Genomic DNA, 17174 nt, shown 5'->3' on the forward strand with positions numbered 1-17174 from the left:
GTATGGCAGCCCCCCCTGAGAGAGGGGGTAGGTGTGTCTAACCACCATAGATACAATTAACGGGTGTTAAATAAAAAAATGAGAATTTTTTCAATCACATAAAAAAAATTTTTTTTTCATCGATTTCAGTATTTTTTATTCATAACATAATGTATTTTCTTCAAAAAAATGTCAGTGAATGTTTGAATAAGGGCCGTGGTCTGCTGTTCGACGCAACTTTGTCGCGATGCTCTCACAAGAACGTTGTACGGCACTTACGTCCATTTTCCGGATACAATTCCGGATTCTTGTAGTCAGTTGCTTCGTGTCCTTGGCCCTCTAATTGTTTTTATACACTAGGGCACTGAGTGAGCTAAAGAAATCCTCTATTGGGCTGCACTGGGGCAAGTTTGTTGCGTTACGATCTTTCGGCACGAACGGTATCTTTTCTCCTCAAGATACGCCAACGTCTTCTTGGCGTAATGGGAAGACGCCTCGTCTGGCCAGAAGACGTACTTCCCATCCGCGTGACACTCGTTCAGGAACGGCAGCAGGATTTTATCGAGGCACTCTTCTCGATAGATTTGTTGGTTGATTGCCAGACCGCTCGGCTTAAACCAAGGCTTTGAAAAGCCCCGGTCGGAAATGGCGATGTACAACATAACCTTTTTTTTTCAAACTTGTGCTTGAACTTGTATTTCACTTCAGGCGGTGTGGATGACTTGTCGGTGGAGTAGTAATTATCATTCCCTGGAATATGCGTTTTCGACAGCGGAAAATAGCTTTCGTCGTCCAGAAGACGTCCCGCGATATTTTTTGGTCATCCACCGACACTGTGATTTAACCGTCTCAATCTGCTCCTCCGTGTACTCCGGCGACCTCGTTTTCTTCCTGCAGACGATTCCTTTCATCTTGAGGGTCCGATGGATCAGTACGTGGGGGCAGCCATATTTCCGACCGGCGTCACGCAGGCTGGTTGCGTCCTTGTTGTCAAACAGCTTCTTTAACGATGTCTTCCTCTGCTTCGTCATTATCGTCACCGGACGACCACTTCCGACCCTCCGCTCTACGTTCAGGGAACCCAGGATACGATATACCGTACTGATAGGTACATTTTCTTCCTTAAAATGTGCCACCGTGAACTTTTTGCCTTGCTGGAAATGCGTTTCGTAGAACCGTACAATGCGTTCGCGGAGCACGTGCTGTTTCGACGCCATCTTTGCTTTGACTAAATTCAAACTAGCAAAACCAAACACGCCTACTGTTTCTAGGGAGCCCAAAGAGCAATTTTCTTGGAGAAAGAAAATTTTACACTCTTTATTTGAGTTACTGAAAGGTATTGAAAAAATTCTCATTTTTTATTTAACACCCGTTATTTCATAATGCAGAAATTTATGTTTCATTTGTATGGCAGCCCCCCTTAGAGAGAGGGGAGGAGTATCTAACCACCGTAAAATTACACCCTAAATCTTTCACATGCCAATCATGTGCATGGTTAACTCTAGAGTTATCTAGAAATTTGTGTTTCATTTGTATGGCAACCCCCGTTCAGAGAGGGGGTGGTGTGTCTAACCACCGTAAAATCATTTATTTCTCCCTAAAACCTCCGCATGCCAAATTTCTCTTCATTTGCTTGATTAACTCCCGAGTAATGTAGAAATTTGCGTTTCATTTGTATGGCAACACAACCATTACCACTCCCCCCCCCCCCTAAAACTATCATGAAAATCTTCCCCGGCCCCAAAAACCCCCAAATATTCAAATTTTCATATCGATCGGTTCAGTAGTTTCCGAGTCCATAAGAATCAGACAGACAGAAATCCATTTTTATATATATAGATAAGATATGGAAATGCGTTATTTCGCCTGAAAATCCATTTCCACCTACGAACAAAGATCAATTTGATGTTTGCGCCTACGATGGCGCAAACATCAAATTGACTAACAACGCTTATTATGATGTAATTTTCGAACATGTGGGAATTCACGAATTTCCCGACCTTCCCGACGAATACAACAAAATAAAGAAGGCTTAATTCGGACCATCCTATCTTCGGGTTTTCCGCTTACCAACAGATTTTGCCTTACATTTTTATTCATATAGATTGGACATTTTTGTAAACATCGAGTTCGGGGCCCCAAATTATGGCCCCACATTGAAAGTCCCCACCAGACGTCGACACTGTACCACCCTCATCGTCAATGTCCAATTACAGGTCAAAATCGCCTCCAATGCGACACTGAGTGGTACCTCGGCATGTCGCATTAAAGGTAAATTACTGTATATAATGTTGTTGATGTTAGCATCATCATAAAATTGAATGTATATGTAATGTATAAATGTATAAATAATTATACGAATGAGTAATGTATGCCTAAAAATGCTTAATGCTTAAAATACAACATAAACATATGGCTTCTAAATAAATCTCATTTTTTTCAGTTTCGAACACACTCCGTAAAAAGCCATTTTATAGCGCCCTCTAGCCAATAAAACAATAAAAACTACTACAATCAATAATTACGGAACATTCCATGTCTAAAGTTTGTGGTAGCCAGACGTGATTGTTGCGACTCCGGATATTCGATTGGTCTCGTTAGCTACAAAACCGGACAAGTGTTTTTTTTCTCCTTCTTTCGTTTGGGGTTTTTTTTCTCACGTCGCGCGTGGTTGTCACCGCGGAACATTGGACAGTGTACAAACCGGGAAATCATTTCAGCAGAGCTGGAAAAGTGATTGGTTTCTGCTGTATCATCGCCATTGCTGGCATTATATCGCGCGTGTACACACCAATACCAGTGTGATTGCGCATACCGTGGATAGTGTGGTGAAGTGCCGTTGGCCGACTCATAATCGCAGCTATTCTTTGCGCGTGATCATCCGATTGAGGAGGAGCCGCCATCCTCGTCGTTTTATTTTTTTTTATTATTATTTTTAAATACATTAGATTATAAGTACAAATTGTAGAATGTCAGAAGGGGGGTCTCCAAATATGGAGATCTCTGACGATGACTCCCCAATGTTAGTAAAAAATAACAAAAAAGGAACAGCGAAAACACTTAAACGCGTTACTTTAACAGGAGATGCTTCGTCCGGGGACGAGTCAGCTAACTCCACCAAGCCCCCCTCTAAAAAGTCTGCCACTCACTCCTCTCCATCCCCTAGCACTTCCGCCCTTCCTTCGATCCCACCTCCCCTCCCTGTTGTCACCGATCCCACCCAATCCACGTCATCTCCTTCTCATGTTACCACCTCTCCACGTGTCTCCAAGGTCTATCCGGAAGATGCACTTGGAACTGGTCCATGAGTTGTTTTCCTCAGGCCTAAGCCAAACGGAAAAGCGCTTAATGTTATTCAGATCATGAAAGATCTGACAAGATACTCCTCCTTGAAAGAAATTTCTAAAGTTAGACCGACCAAACTGCGTGTTGTCGTGGATAATCGGAAAGAAGCAAACGATATTGTCGTCGACCAGAGATTTACCCTAGAGTATCGTGTCTACGTGCCTTCCCATGACGTAGAAATCTCGGGAGTGATAACCGAAACGGGTCTGACGAGCGAATCAATTATAGAAGGAGATGGTAGATTTAAAAAACTACCATTGATGAAAATCAAAATCTTAGAATGCCGACAACTCGGCAAAGTCTCCCAGGAAGGGGAAAACTCTAAATTTACGCCGTCCGACTCGTTTCGAGTAACTTTTGCTGGTTCCGCTCTCCCTGACTACGTTATGGTGGACAAACTGAGGCTGCCAGTGCGACTCTTCGTGCCAAAGCCCATGACTTGCAACAAATGCAAGTCAGTTGGTCACACTTCAGCTTATTGTGCCAACAAGGAGCGCTGTGCCACTTGCGAAGAGCAACATGTGGGTAAATCTTGCAGTGCGACTGAGCAAAAGTGTCCATATTGCAGAGGAATTCCACATGTGCTCTCGGCTTGTGAAACTTACAAGAGTCACTGGGAGAAACAGAAACGCTCTTTAAAGGAACGCTCGAAGCGTACTTTTGCGGAAATTTTAAAGGGCGCTTCTCCACCGGCCGAACAACAACAAGAACAACCAATCCCCACACACAATGTCTTCTCCACGTTGCCAGTTGACGAAGTAGAAGCGGACACAGCTGAAGAGGGCACACCGTTCATTTTCCAAGGGAATCCCCGGCGCAAAAATGTGACCACTCCCAAAGTTCAAGAACAAGTCCCCCCGGTGATACCCCCAGTTAGCTTGCCTAAAAAATCGAGTGCAGCGGACAAGCAAAATCAGGTTCCTCCTGGCTTCCATGGGAATAGTTCACCTTCGAACGACCCAGCACTCGAGGGGACATCAAAAACCCCAACTGTCCCTGTTTTTCCGTCTAGCTCAACTTCCCAATCGGGATTTATAAAGTTGTCTGACCTTTTGGATCAAATCTTCAAGTGTTTTAATGTTTCCGGCTCCATCAGAACCCTTGTCATCTCAATGCTTCCAGTATTAAAGACAATTTTACAGCAATTGATGCAAACATGGCCCCTCCTTGCAATGATTATCTCTCTTGTCTCTGATGTCTAATTTAGATAGAGAGGTCGGAGATATCACTGTTTTTCAGTGGAATTGTCATAGTCTTATCCCTAAATTGGATACATTCAAATTTTTAATTCATAACTTCAATTGTGATGTTTTTGCTCTGTCCGAAACTTGGCTTTCTTCGCGAGATGATAACTCTTTCCACGATTTTAATATTATACGCTTGGACCGCGATGACAGATACGGAGGGGTACTATTGGGGATCGATAAGTGCCACTCATTTTTTCGAATTGACCTTCCACCTATTGGAGGGATCGAAGCTGTTGCTTGTCATGCAAACATCAGAGGCAAAGACCTCTGTATTGTCAGCTTGTATTGGCCTCCGAGAGCTGCGGTTAGCCGCAAGCAACTTGATGACATGTGCTCACTCCTTCCTGAGCCACGATTGATCTTGGGAGACTTCAACTCTCACGGAACTGCCTGGGGGGAACAGTACGACGACAATCGTTCATTGTTGATATATGACCTTTGTAACAACTTCAATATGACCGTTTTGAACACTGGGGAAACAACACGTGTGCCTAAACCTCCTGCTAACCCAAGTGCTCTTGACCTCTCGCTTTGCTCGAATTCACTATCGTTAAATTGCAAGTGGAATGTAATCCAGGACCCCAACGGTAGTGATCACTTGCCAATCAAAATTTCCATCACCATTGGGTCGAATTCTTCTGAATCTATAAACATGGCATATGACCTCACACGACACATTGACTGGAAAAAATATGCGGACGCGATTGCTCTAGCCATCAATTCCAGAGATGGTTTACCTCCATTGGAGGAGTATAACTTCCTTTCTCGTTTGATCTATGACAGCGCGGTTCGCGCTCAAACGAAACCCATCCCAGGTTCCACTATTCGTCGAAGGCCTCCCAATCTATGGTGGGATAGCATATGTTCCAAGCTTTATGTAGAAAAATCGAATGCATTTAAAGCTTTTCGGAAACGTGGAACCCCTGAAAATTTTCAGACGTATTTGGACCTTGAAAATCAATTTAAAAACTTGATCAAAGGGAAAAAACGTGCTTATTGGCGAAATTTCGTGGGAGGTTTGTCACGAGAAACGTCAATGAAAAAATTATGGAAAGTGGCTCGAAACATGAGAAATCGCTCTTCAACGAATGAAAGCGAAGAATATTCACATCGATGGATTTTTAATTTTGCACGGAAGGTTTGTCCTGATTCCGCTCCTGTGCAAAAAATTGTTCGAGATATACCACAAGGTAGGTGCGATCTTGATTCCGAGTTTTCGATGGTAGAATTCTCTCTTGCTCTGCTCTCATGTAACAATTCTGCTCCGGGATCGGATAGAATTAAGTTCAACTTGCTGAAAAACCTCCCTGATGTGGCGAAACATCGCTTGTTGAATTTATTCAATCGGTTTCTGGAGAATAATATTGTTCCAGATGATTGGAGACAAGTACGAGTTATAGCTATTCAAAAACCCAGAAAACCCGCGTCCGACTTCAATTCGTACCGCCCAATAGCAATGCTGTCTTGTATACGGAAATTGTTGGAGAAAATGATCTTGTTTCGCCTTGATCGATGGGTTGAAACGAATGGCCTACTCTCAGATACACAATATGGGTTCCGCAGGGGCAAGGGGACGAATGATTGTCTTGCGTTGCTTTCTTCAGAAATTCAAATGGCTTACGCCGAAAAAAAACAAATGGCTTCAGTATTCTTGGACATAAAGGGGGCCTTTGATTCTGTTTCAATAGAGGTTTTGTCAGACAAATTACACTCTCGGGGTCTGCCGCCTCTATTGAATAATATGTTATATAACTTGCTTTGTGAGAAACATTTGAACTTTTCTCACGGAGATTCGGCAGTAAGTCGGGTCTCTTACATGGGACTCCCCCAGGGCTCATGTTTAAGCCTCCTTTTGTACAACTTCTACGTAAGCGACATTGACAATTGCCTTACACAAAATTGCAGCCTAAGACAACTTGCAGATGATGGAGTGGTGTCTGTCGTAGGATCAAACGAATCCGACCTGCAAGGACCCTTACAAGATACTTTGAACAATTTTTCAACCTGGGCCATTGGGCTAGGGATCGAATTCTCCACGGAGAAAACAGAGATGGTGGTTTTTTCTAGGAAGCATAGACCAGCAAAACCAAAGCTTCAACTTTTGGGTAAACCGATCACTCATGCTATGTCATTCAAGTATCTTGGGGTCTGGTTCGACTCCAAATGTACTTGGGGGGCCCATATTAGGTATCTGAGTAAAAAATGTCAACAAAGAATAAACTTTCTCCGTACAATTACCGGCACCTGGTGGGAAGCCCATCCCGAAGATCTTATAATGTTGTATCGAACAACTATTCTCTCAGTGATGGAGTATGGCAGTTTCTGTTTTCAATCAGCTGCCAAAACACACCTCATTAAACTCGAGCGAATTCAGTATCTTTGTCTCCGTATCGCGTTGGGATGTATGCCCTCAACGCATACCATGAGTCTCGAGGTTTTGGCAGGCCTACTCCCACTAAAAGATCGCTTCAATTTATTATCTCTTCGGTTCTTCATCCGGTGTAAGGTCATGAACCCATTGGTGATCGGAAATTTTGAGCAGCTTATCGAGCTAAATTTTCACTCCGGATTCATGAGTTCATATCATGAATTCATCTCCATGCAGGTTGATCCTTCTTCGTATATTCCCAACCGTGTTTGTTTTCCTGACTACATCAATTCCTCTGTGCATTTTGATCTGTCCATGAAGCAAGATATCCATGGATATTCAGATTACCAACGATCGAGGATCGCTCCAACGATCTTCGATGAAAAATATAGGGGTATCAATTGTGATAATATGTACTTTACTGATGGGTCCACTATAAACGAGTCCACAGGATTTGGAGTGTTCAACGAATTTTTTAGCACCTCACACAGTCTTCAGAAACCTTGCTCAGTGTATATTGCTGAATTGGCAGCAATTCATTGGGCGCTGGACAGCGTCGCCTCACGACCTGTTGAACACTATTACATTGTAACGGATAGTCTTAGCTCTGTCGAAGCTATCCGTTCAGTGAGGCCGGAAAAGCACTCGCCGTACTTCCTTGAGAGAATACGAGAAATTTTGAGTGCTTTATCCAGACGCTGTTATGTCATTACCTTTGTCTGGGTCCCTTCACATTGCTCAATTCTGGGTAATGAGAGGGCTGACTCATTAGCAAAGGTAGGTGCAATTGAAGGCGAAAATTATCAGCGTCAAATCGCCTTCAATGAATTTTATTCTTTAGTTCGTAAAAATACCATCGTTAACTGGCAACGCAAATGGAACGAAGATGAATTGGGCCGGTGGTTTCACTCAATTTCCCCTAAGGTTAGCCTCAAACCGTGGTTCAAAAGTCTGGACTTGAGTCGGGACTTTATTCGCACCTTCTCCCGACTCATGTCCAATCACTGTTCGTTAGATGCGCTACTCTTTCGTATCAATCTTGCCAGTAGCAATCTCTGCGTTTGTGGCCAAGGTTATCACGACATCGAGCACGTTGTTTGGTCGTGCGAGGTGTATCTGGTCGCCAGATCGAATTTAGAAAACTCCCTTCGGGCCCGAGGAAGACAGCCCAATGTGCCGGTGAGAGATGTGTTGGCTCGGTTAGACCTCGATTACATGTCCCTAATATATGTTTTCCTTAAAACTATCGATCTTCGTGTGTGATTGTCCGTACACCCTTATCCTCTTCTTTTTTTTTCCTTCGCGAGCGACTGTTTCCCTTCTGACTAACTATAGAATAAGCTGAAATGTATATACATAATAGATATAATAATAGATTTAAGAATTGAGTATGATGAGCGTGAGTGTGAACATTGTACAATATCCTTATATCCCCTCCTTTTCCAAAAGAAACTATGTCACCCTTCTAATCTCGAGTCGACCGCGAGTAATCGGTTTCCTACTTTATTAACCCTAGATTTAAGGAAACATGTTGATATATACTAATAAAAGTATAGCTAAGAGTTCGGCTCCTTTAAACCTATGTAACTGAGCCTGTAAAAATAAATTACTTAAATAAAAAAAAAAGAAAATAATTACGGAAATAATATCCAGTTTTTGCGGGTTCAATATTCAATTATCTATTTTGATAAAAGACTAGCTCATTGGCTTCAATTTGATATGTCGATCATCTAAATTAGTTCAGTTGTAGCGGGATAACCTATTACCATTATCCTTTCCCACTTGTCATAAAATCCCAACGATCCTATTCCCACAAATTCATTCCCACGCCATAAATTATCGTCATACATGTTTGTAGGCCAAATGCATTTTTATGTCACAAGCTCACAGCTGCATACGATAATATTAAATAACAACCACTCACCCTTGCAGCGTAACATTATGCAGAACTAACCCACTTCAACCAAGTGTGAAATGACAACACACAGAAACAACCACTACCCTTTTGTTCTCCGTATTGACCCGTTCGAACCAATCGAACGCGCTCACATATTTCCTTGCTGGCTCCTCCTCCTCTAGAATAGAAGCTACCTTGTGTAGAGTTTTAGTTTAAGCATTATAAAAAGTACATGTCGAATGCAAGCAACAGGTCTTTTACATTTCCAACCAATCAAGTTAACAAGTGTCGAATGCACGCGAGGACGGAACTAAGAATATAGTGATATTTATATTAGTGGAATGTGCCTGAGTTCTTTCATTCCGAATAATATCACAAGTGCCCCAAAGTGATAGAAATTGTATACTACATCGGGTTGAACCTCCACATGGCGACCGAGACTTTAGCCTGAATCTTCGGCTATGAGTGAAACCAAACAATTTTTTTGTTTTGACGAAACAGTGAACGTTCAAAAATGGGCTTTTTCTCGGCAGACGAGATAGTGTCGAGCGCCCCAGTGTCGAGTTCACCGCAAACGATTGCTTTATGCATCCTTGCTGGTGCTGCGTTAGGTTACGGTGTTGTGCGGTTAATGCACACGTTTTATAAGAATCACTCGGAGAGAGTAGCCTCCCGAGCAGTGAGAGCGGCACAGCTCAACCAGGTATAAAGGGCAGAAGTGAACTATTTTTTTTTTCAAAATTTGAACAAAGTGAACTAATCAACGAAGACGTGCCAACTAGACCAAAGTGAACTAATAAACGGAACTGTGCTAACCACCCATGTGAACGAACCAATAGAAACTCATTACACGAACTAGTGACCATTGGAAAAACTAAACATGTGGAACGAGAACATCAAGGACATCTTGGCCCAGGCGGAGGCCCAAGCGGAACACATCGCATTAGTGGAAAAAATCGGATGGCGGCAATATAGGAAGCAACACCCGAAGCAGCCGAAAAGAGGTTTCAATATCAAAATTGAAGACATCCATGGAGCAACCATCTATGTGACACCTTTCACAAAGCTCAGCCTTACTGATACTGTAGTAGGATACCGCCGACAGAGATGGTAAGTCAATTATAAGATGTAAAATATGAAAAAAAAAATTTTTGAAGTAAAAATTGTTAATGAAAAAAAAAAAAACACAAAATGTTCATGTAAAATATGTGCTAAGCTGTAAGACTACTTGTTATAGACATCAACAAAAACAGAAATAAAAAAATTTCGCCTTTAATTTAATGGCAAGTTTAATAGAAAACAAAATACAGAAATTACAAGTAATTGCAAAATCACTGCGATCCGAGCAAACTAAAAAGTTAAGAAAAGCTACATTGAGAACCAAGCTCGCAGAAGCTGAAAAATTAGCTGAAGATATTAAAACAATAGTAGACCCTCTCGTACACAATAAAGAGGCTGAAGAATTGTTATTGCTTGCCGAAAATGCTAATCTAATATATCAAGATATTAGAAATAAAATAAACATTATCATTAAACAAAAATCTTTCAAAGAAGTAGCTCTTGCGATATTGTTCGTTGTTGGAATACAAAAACCGAAAATGTCCAAATTCGATTACAAAGAGGCAGCCGCAATGGTGCCAATCTACGACGGCTCACCTGATGGACTCGATATGTTCATCAGTGCAGCCACACTACTAAATGAGATCTCCCCCAGCGCAAACAAAGCGTTGGTATATCAATTCCTACTGACCAGACTCGACAAAAAGGCCCGAAGAGCAATTAATAATAGCGTGGATATACCTTCACTGCTAACAAATTTAAAAACTACATGTATATCAAAGACTAGCGCCGACAGCATATTAGCGAAGTTGAAGTCTATAAAAAAACAGTCAGCAGACGAATTATGTAAGGAAGTGGAAGAGCTGACCGAACAACTCATCGACTTACACATCAAGGAAGAGACACCACCGCAACGAGCAGCAAAACTCGCTTGCCAAGCAGGAATCGATGCCCTCATTGAAGGCATTGATAACCCTGAATTAAAAACTATATTACGTGCGGGAGCCTTCACCAGCATAGCTGACGCAGTGGAGAAGGTCAATAAATATAAATCGCTGACAACCAAATCAGCAAATGTGCTTATTTACAATCGCGGGCAGCGACAACCGCCCTACCCGCATCCTAACCGTTTCAACCAGAACAATCGTGGTAGAAATTTTAATAACTATAGAGGAAGAGGTGGTAGATTCAATAATCAACCTCAACAAAACCAAAATTTTAACCAAAATCGCCAATATCATCAACAGAATCTCCCTAACCAAAACAGAAACTTTAGGGGCAATGGCAGCCAAAACTATTACAACAGACCGCAACATTTCATTAGAATTGCGGAAAACTCCGAAAACCCGGCTGCGAACCTCCGCGCGTTGTCGGACGAAGAACAGGAGGAAAACCGAAATCAACATCAAATATTTTCAACCTAAATATTACTTGTTCAATGTTTATTATAGTTAAATTAAGCATGTGCGAACAACCATGCGTTCTTATTCTTGATACAGGGGCAGATATATCAATCCTAAAGGAAAATTTGATCAAACGTACCCAGAAAATTAACAAAAATAATACATGCATAATAAACGGCGTGACCGAAGGCAAACTTGAAACAATAGGTAGTACCAACACTAGTCTACTTATAGAAAATAATAAAATTCCACACCAATTCCATTTGGTGAATAAACAATTCCCAATTACAGCTGACGGCATTCTAGGAAAAGACTTTTTAACAAAATATGAATGTAATCTGTGTTTGAAGACATGGTTACTATCCTTTTTCTTCAATGAGACTAATCTAGAAGTACCGATCCATGACACATGGGACGATCATCTAGTCATCCCCCCCAGATGCCAGATTATCAAAGAAATAAAAATTCCACATATAAAAGAAGACACTGTCATAATTTCTCAAGAAATCAAACCTGGAGTATTTTGCGCAAATTCCATAGTTAACTCTAAAACACAATTCGTTAAAATCATTAATACCAATACGTCTGAAATACTTCTACCCAAAAATTTCAAGCCACTAACCCAACCGTTAACACATTTTACAATCAACCACAACACAACTAACAACCCTAATCGTATACCAAAATTAACTGAAGAATTAAATCTAACTAACACTCCCCGTGAAGCCCAACACAAACTGATAAATCTCTGCAGAAACTATAACGAAATATTCGCTTTAAAAGATGACTTCTTAACTACCAACAACTTTTATAAACAAAACATTCAACTCAACGACAAAAACCCCGTCTACATAAAAAATTATCGAACTCCAGAGGCCCAAATAACAGAAATAAATAAACAAATATCAAATATGTTAGAAAATAGAATCATCCAACCATCAACCTCTCCATATAATTCCCCTATACTTTTAGTGCCAAAAAAATCTAATACACAAGATAAAAAGTGGCGATTAGTGGTAGACTTTCGCCAGCTCAACAAAAAAATTACACCAGATAAATTTCCCCTTCCAAGAATAGATGAAATACTCGATCATTTAGGAAGAGCCAAATACTTTACTACTCTAGACCTAATGTCAGGTTTCCACCAAATAGAACTTGACGAAAATTCCAAAAAACTAACAGCATTCTCTACTTCAAACGGTCATTTCGAATTCAATAGACTACCTTTCGGATTAAATATTTCCCCAAACAGCTTCCAAAGAATGATGACAATTGCACTCAGCGGCTTACCACCAGAGTGTGCTTTCCTTTACATTGACGACATTATAGTAGTCGGATGTTCCATAAATCATCATTTAAGTAATTTGGAAAAAGTTTTTAAACAACTCCAAAAATATAATTTGAAACTTAACCCCGCAAAATGCTCATTCTTTAGACCAGATGTCACATACCTAGGTCATAATATATCCGCATCTGGCATCCAACCAGATAAATCAAAATTTTCAGTCATATTAAATTACCCTACACCAAACACATCGGATGAAGTCCGTCGATTCGTTGCTTTTTGCAACTATTATAGAAGATTTATTAAAAATTTTGCCCAAATTGCGCATCCCTTAAACAAACTCCTTCGAAAAAATGCAGTCTTCGATTGGAGCTCTGAATGTCAGCAAGCATTCAATTCTTTAAAATCAGCACTGATTTCTCCCACAATTTTACAATTTCCCGATTTTAAAAAAGAATTCACACTAATAACCGATGCATCAAAGACTGCCTGTGGCGCAGTATTGGCCCAAGATTGCGATGGAATCGAATTACCGATCGCTTACGCAAGTAAAGCCTTCACCAAAGGTGAAGCAAATAAATCAACAATTGAACAGGAACTTACTGCCATTCATTGGGCAATAACATTCTTTAGACCATACTTATACGGAAGAAAATTCACGGTAAAAACAGACCACAGACCGCTTGTTTACCTTTTTTCAATGAAGAATCCATCTTCCAAATTAACACGAATGAGACTAGATTTAGAGGAATTTAATTTTGACGTACAATATGTACAAGGAAAACTAAACGTAACTGCCGACGCATTATCACGAATAGCAATTGATTCTGAAACTTTGAAAACAATAAACGTCCTAGCCGTTCAAACGAGAGCAATGACAAGAAAAGAACAAAATATGAATCAGACGGAATACGAACATTTGAATAATAACACTGTACTCGATGTCAATGAGCCTGATCAACTCAAAGTATACGAGGCAGTTGAACCAACCGAATGGGAAAAACTACCCAAACTTCAATGCGGACGCGCACTCGAAGATAATGAAAACGCTAGCGAGAATGAATTTAATAATATGAAATGCGCAATTAAAAATAAAACAGGATTCAAAGAATTAATGTCGACAAAAACAAAAATTGCAAGCAACTCGAAAGAGACCTTAGGGAATCTATTACAGAAAGTTGAAAATATGGCCAAAAAATTAAGAATAAGCGCGATAGCTCTAGCGTTATCAAGCGTGATATTCCAATTATGCAGCGTTCAATTCTTCAAGAAGACTTGTAACGACTCGCTAAAAGACTTGCAAATAGTGCTCTACACACCCAAGCGTGTGATAGAAAGCCAAGAAGAAAAATTAAAAATCCTGAAAAATTATCATGATGCACCAATTGGAGGACATATAGGTGCCAATCGATTATATAAAAAGCTCAGTAGACTCTATTCCTGGAGCAAAATGAAATCAGAAATTTATGAATATGTTAGAAATTGTATACAATGCAAACAAAATAAACACAAAACCCCGACCAAGGAAAACTTTATAAAAATACCCACCCCAGAAAAACCTTTTGATTGTGTATCTATTGACACTATCGGACCTTTTAACAAATCTAATTCAGGAAATAGATATGCATTAACTATCCAATGTAACCTCTCCAAATACGTAATAATAAAACCAACCCCAGACAAACAAGCATCCACAATAGCGAGAGCATTTATAGAAAATTGCATTCTCGTATACGGTACTCCGTCAATTGTTCAAACTGATCAAGGAACCGAATACAAGAATGAATTATTTGACAATATTTCAAAATTACTCCAAATTCAACAAAAATTTTCTACCCCCTATCACCCGCAATCAATCGGAAGTTTAGAAAGAAACCATCGTTGTCTTAATGAATACGTGAGACAATTCATCAACCCATCGCAGAGCGACTGGGATGATTGGTTGCCTTACTACGCATTCTGTTACAACACCACTCCGCATACAGATTTTTCATACACACCTTTTGAATTAGTTTTCGGCAGAAACGCAACACTGCCATACAACCTAAAATCACACATTGAACCCGTATACAATATCGAGCAATATCATAAAGAATTACAATTCAAACTCAAAACGGCAACAAAATCAGCAAAAGAAATAATTGACAGAATCAAACAAAAGCGTCGTGAAGATCAGCAGAAAGATACAAACCCAATACAAATACATGAGAATGATTTAGTTATGATGACTAACGAAAACAGAAGAAAACTAGACAAGGTATATCAAGGACCATACAAGGTCATATCAATAAATCACCCAAACGCGACATTATTAGATGAGAAAACCCAAAACACTCATACTGTACATAAAAATAGATTAATTACTTATAATTCCCTCCTCCGTTAGGGGGAAGGGGGTATTAGAAATTTGGTACGTATCAGAGATTAAGTTCATTTTTACTCAATTATTTCCCAATTATAATTATTATTAAAATCATCACTGTTATTATCATCATAATTATCGACAATCATTAAATACAAATATTATACAATAAGCATCACAGAACAAATTAAAACTATTATAAATTAAATACACTATATAATTAAATTTACGAATTTATCACAACCTGTAAATATAGTTAGATAACCATATGTAAGAGGAGAAGCTATAACACCCAATAATAATGAATATAATAATAATAAATGATTCCACCCGGTTACATCATTCTCCCAAAGAGGGATGGTGTAGCGGGATAACCTATTACCATTATCCTTTCCCACTTGTCATAAAATCCCAACGATCCTATTCCCACAAATTCATTCCCACGCCATAAATTATCGTCATACATGTTTGTAGGCCAAATGCATTTTTATGTCACAAGCTCACAGCTGCATACGATAATATTAAATAACAACCACTCACCCTTGCAGCGTAACATTATGCAGAACTAACCCACTTCAACCAAGTGTGAAATGACAACACACAGAAACAACCACTACCCTTTTGTTCTCCGTATTGACCCGTTCGAACCAATCGAACGCGCTCACATATTTCCTTGCTGGCTCCTCCTCCTCTAGAATAGAAGCTACCTTGTGTAGAGTTTTAGTTTAAGCATTATAAAAAGTACATGTCGAATGCAAGCAACAGGTCTTTTACATTTCCAACCAATCAAGTTAACAAGTGTCGAATGCACGCGAGGACGGAACTAAGAATATAGTGATATTTATATTAGTGGAATGTGCCTGAGTTCTTTCATTCCGAATAATATCACAAGTGCCCCAAAGTGATAGAAATTGTATACTACATCGGGTTGAACCTCCACACAGTGCTTCAAATCTTATGAATTTTTGAAAACAGCAATTTTTGGGAAAAAGTGGAAAAAAAATAGTTTTCGGGCCACCCTAAGATGGAAATGGCACCCTAATAAAAAAATACGAGTCTAATATCTTGCGATAAAGAACAAAATTACCACTTTTGACGAAAATCTGAGAACCACTTTATGGGTTGGGCATGGAATACAGCTATAATTATAATATAATATAATAATATTATATAATATAAGTATCATTACCTTTCTTGAATAGCGTATGTGATATAATTCACTTTATGTATTTATAAAAAATTATATATTATATATTTATATATTTATATAAAACTTATATATAAATGAAAACATTTGTCAAACAAACTGCAAAACTAAAACATTTTATATTGTGCTTTTATTTTCAGTTCAACATTCAAAAACCGTTCAATAAAAATGGCATTGAAGCAACAGAAAAGTGAAGTTATGAAAGTTGACTGCTTTTTGATTGGCGCGTGCTCCACTCAAACCAGCGAACCGCCAATTGAAAAGCGCTCCAACTAAAAAAATGCCAATAAGCAAATGTGTACTGTATGTATATTTATGTTTTTTTTTTCATTTTTTTCAAATATGTTTTCGGATATCACCATTGTACGTGTTTTTATATATATATAATTATTTGAAAAAATTTTAATTATTTTGACGTGGGACTACGTCTAACCGGAATATATGGGGGGTAAAATGAAAACCTAAACACAGAACATGCTGGAAAAAATGAAAGATTTCGAATGCTTATGACTCGAACATTTCTTACTGGATCGGAAAGATGTTTGCATCAATTGATAGGAAATATTTCTACGCATCTATCGCAATTAGTAAAATGTTTTTTTTTTCATTAGATAAACAATTGAATACATGTAAAATGTGAAGCGTTATTCAAACGTTATCCAACACAGCCATCAAAACCAAGCAGCCTTGGGGAAATCGGCATTACAGGGGGAGCTTTTTGTCGTTTTTAGTTAGGTTTTTTAAGGCCACTAGACATGTTGCCGGATTCATAGAAAGATTAGATTCCGTTTGATATGTCGATCCTTAAAATAAGCTCAATGATCTGAAAGTTAAGAATTGAAAAAAAACACAAAAAACTCATGATTTCTTCCAAAAATTCATAACTTTTCAACCATTGAGCCGATTTCAAAAATCGACATATCAAATGATATCTTATTCTTCTATGAATCAACTTCAATCTTTCATTCAACAAACTCAGAACTTTAATTATAAAGCGGACAAAACTGCTACTTCATTTTTCA

General features: G+C 39.3%; 1 protein-coding gene across 1 annotated transcript in view; it reads left to right on the forward strand.

Annotated features, from left to right (window-relative positions):
• LOC129778396 (uncharacterized) overlaps nt 1–17174 on the forward strand; it is a 274313-nt gene that overhangs the window by 245200 nt on the left and 11939 nt on the right. The window lies entirely within an intron of this gene.

This window comes from Toxorhynchites rutilus, chromosome 1 (genome assembly GCF_029784135.1).
Source record: "Toxorhynchites rutilus septentrionalis strain SRP chromosome 1, ASM2978413v1, whole genome shotgun sequence".
NCBI classification, from domain to species: domain Eukaryota; kingdom Metazoa; phylum Arthropoda; class Insecta; order Diptera; family Culicidae; genus Toxorhynchites; species Toxorhynchites rutilus.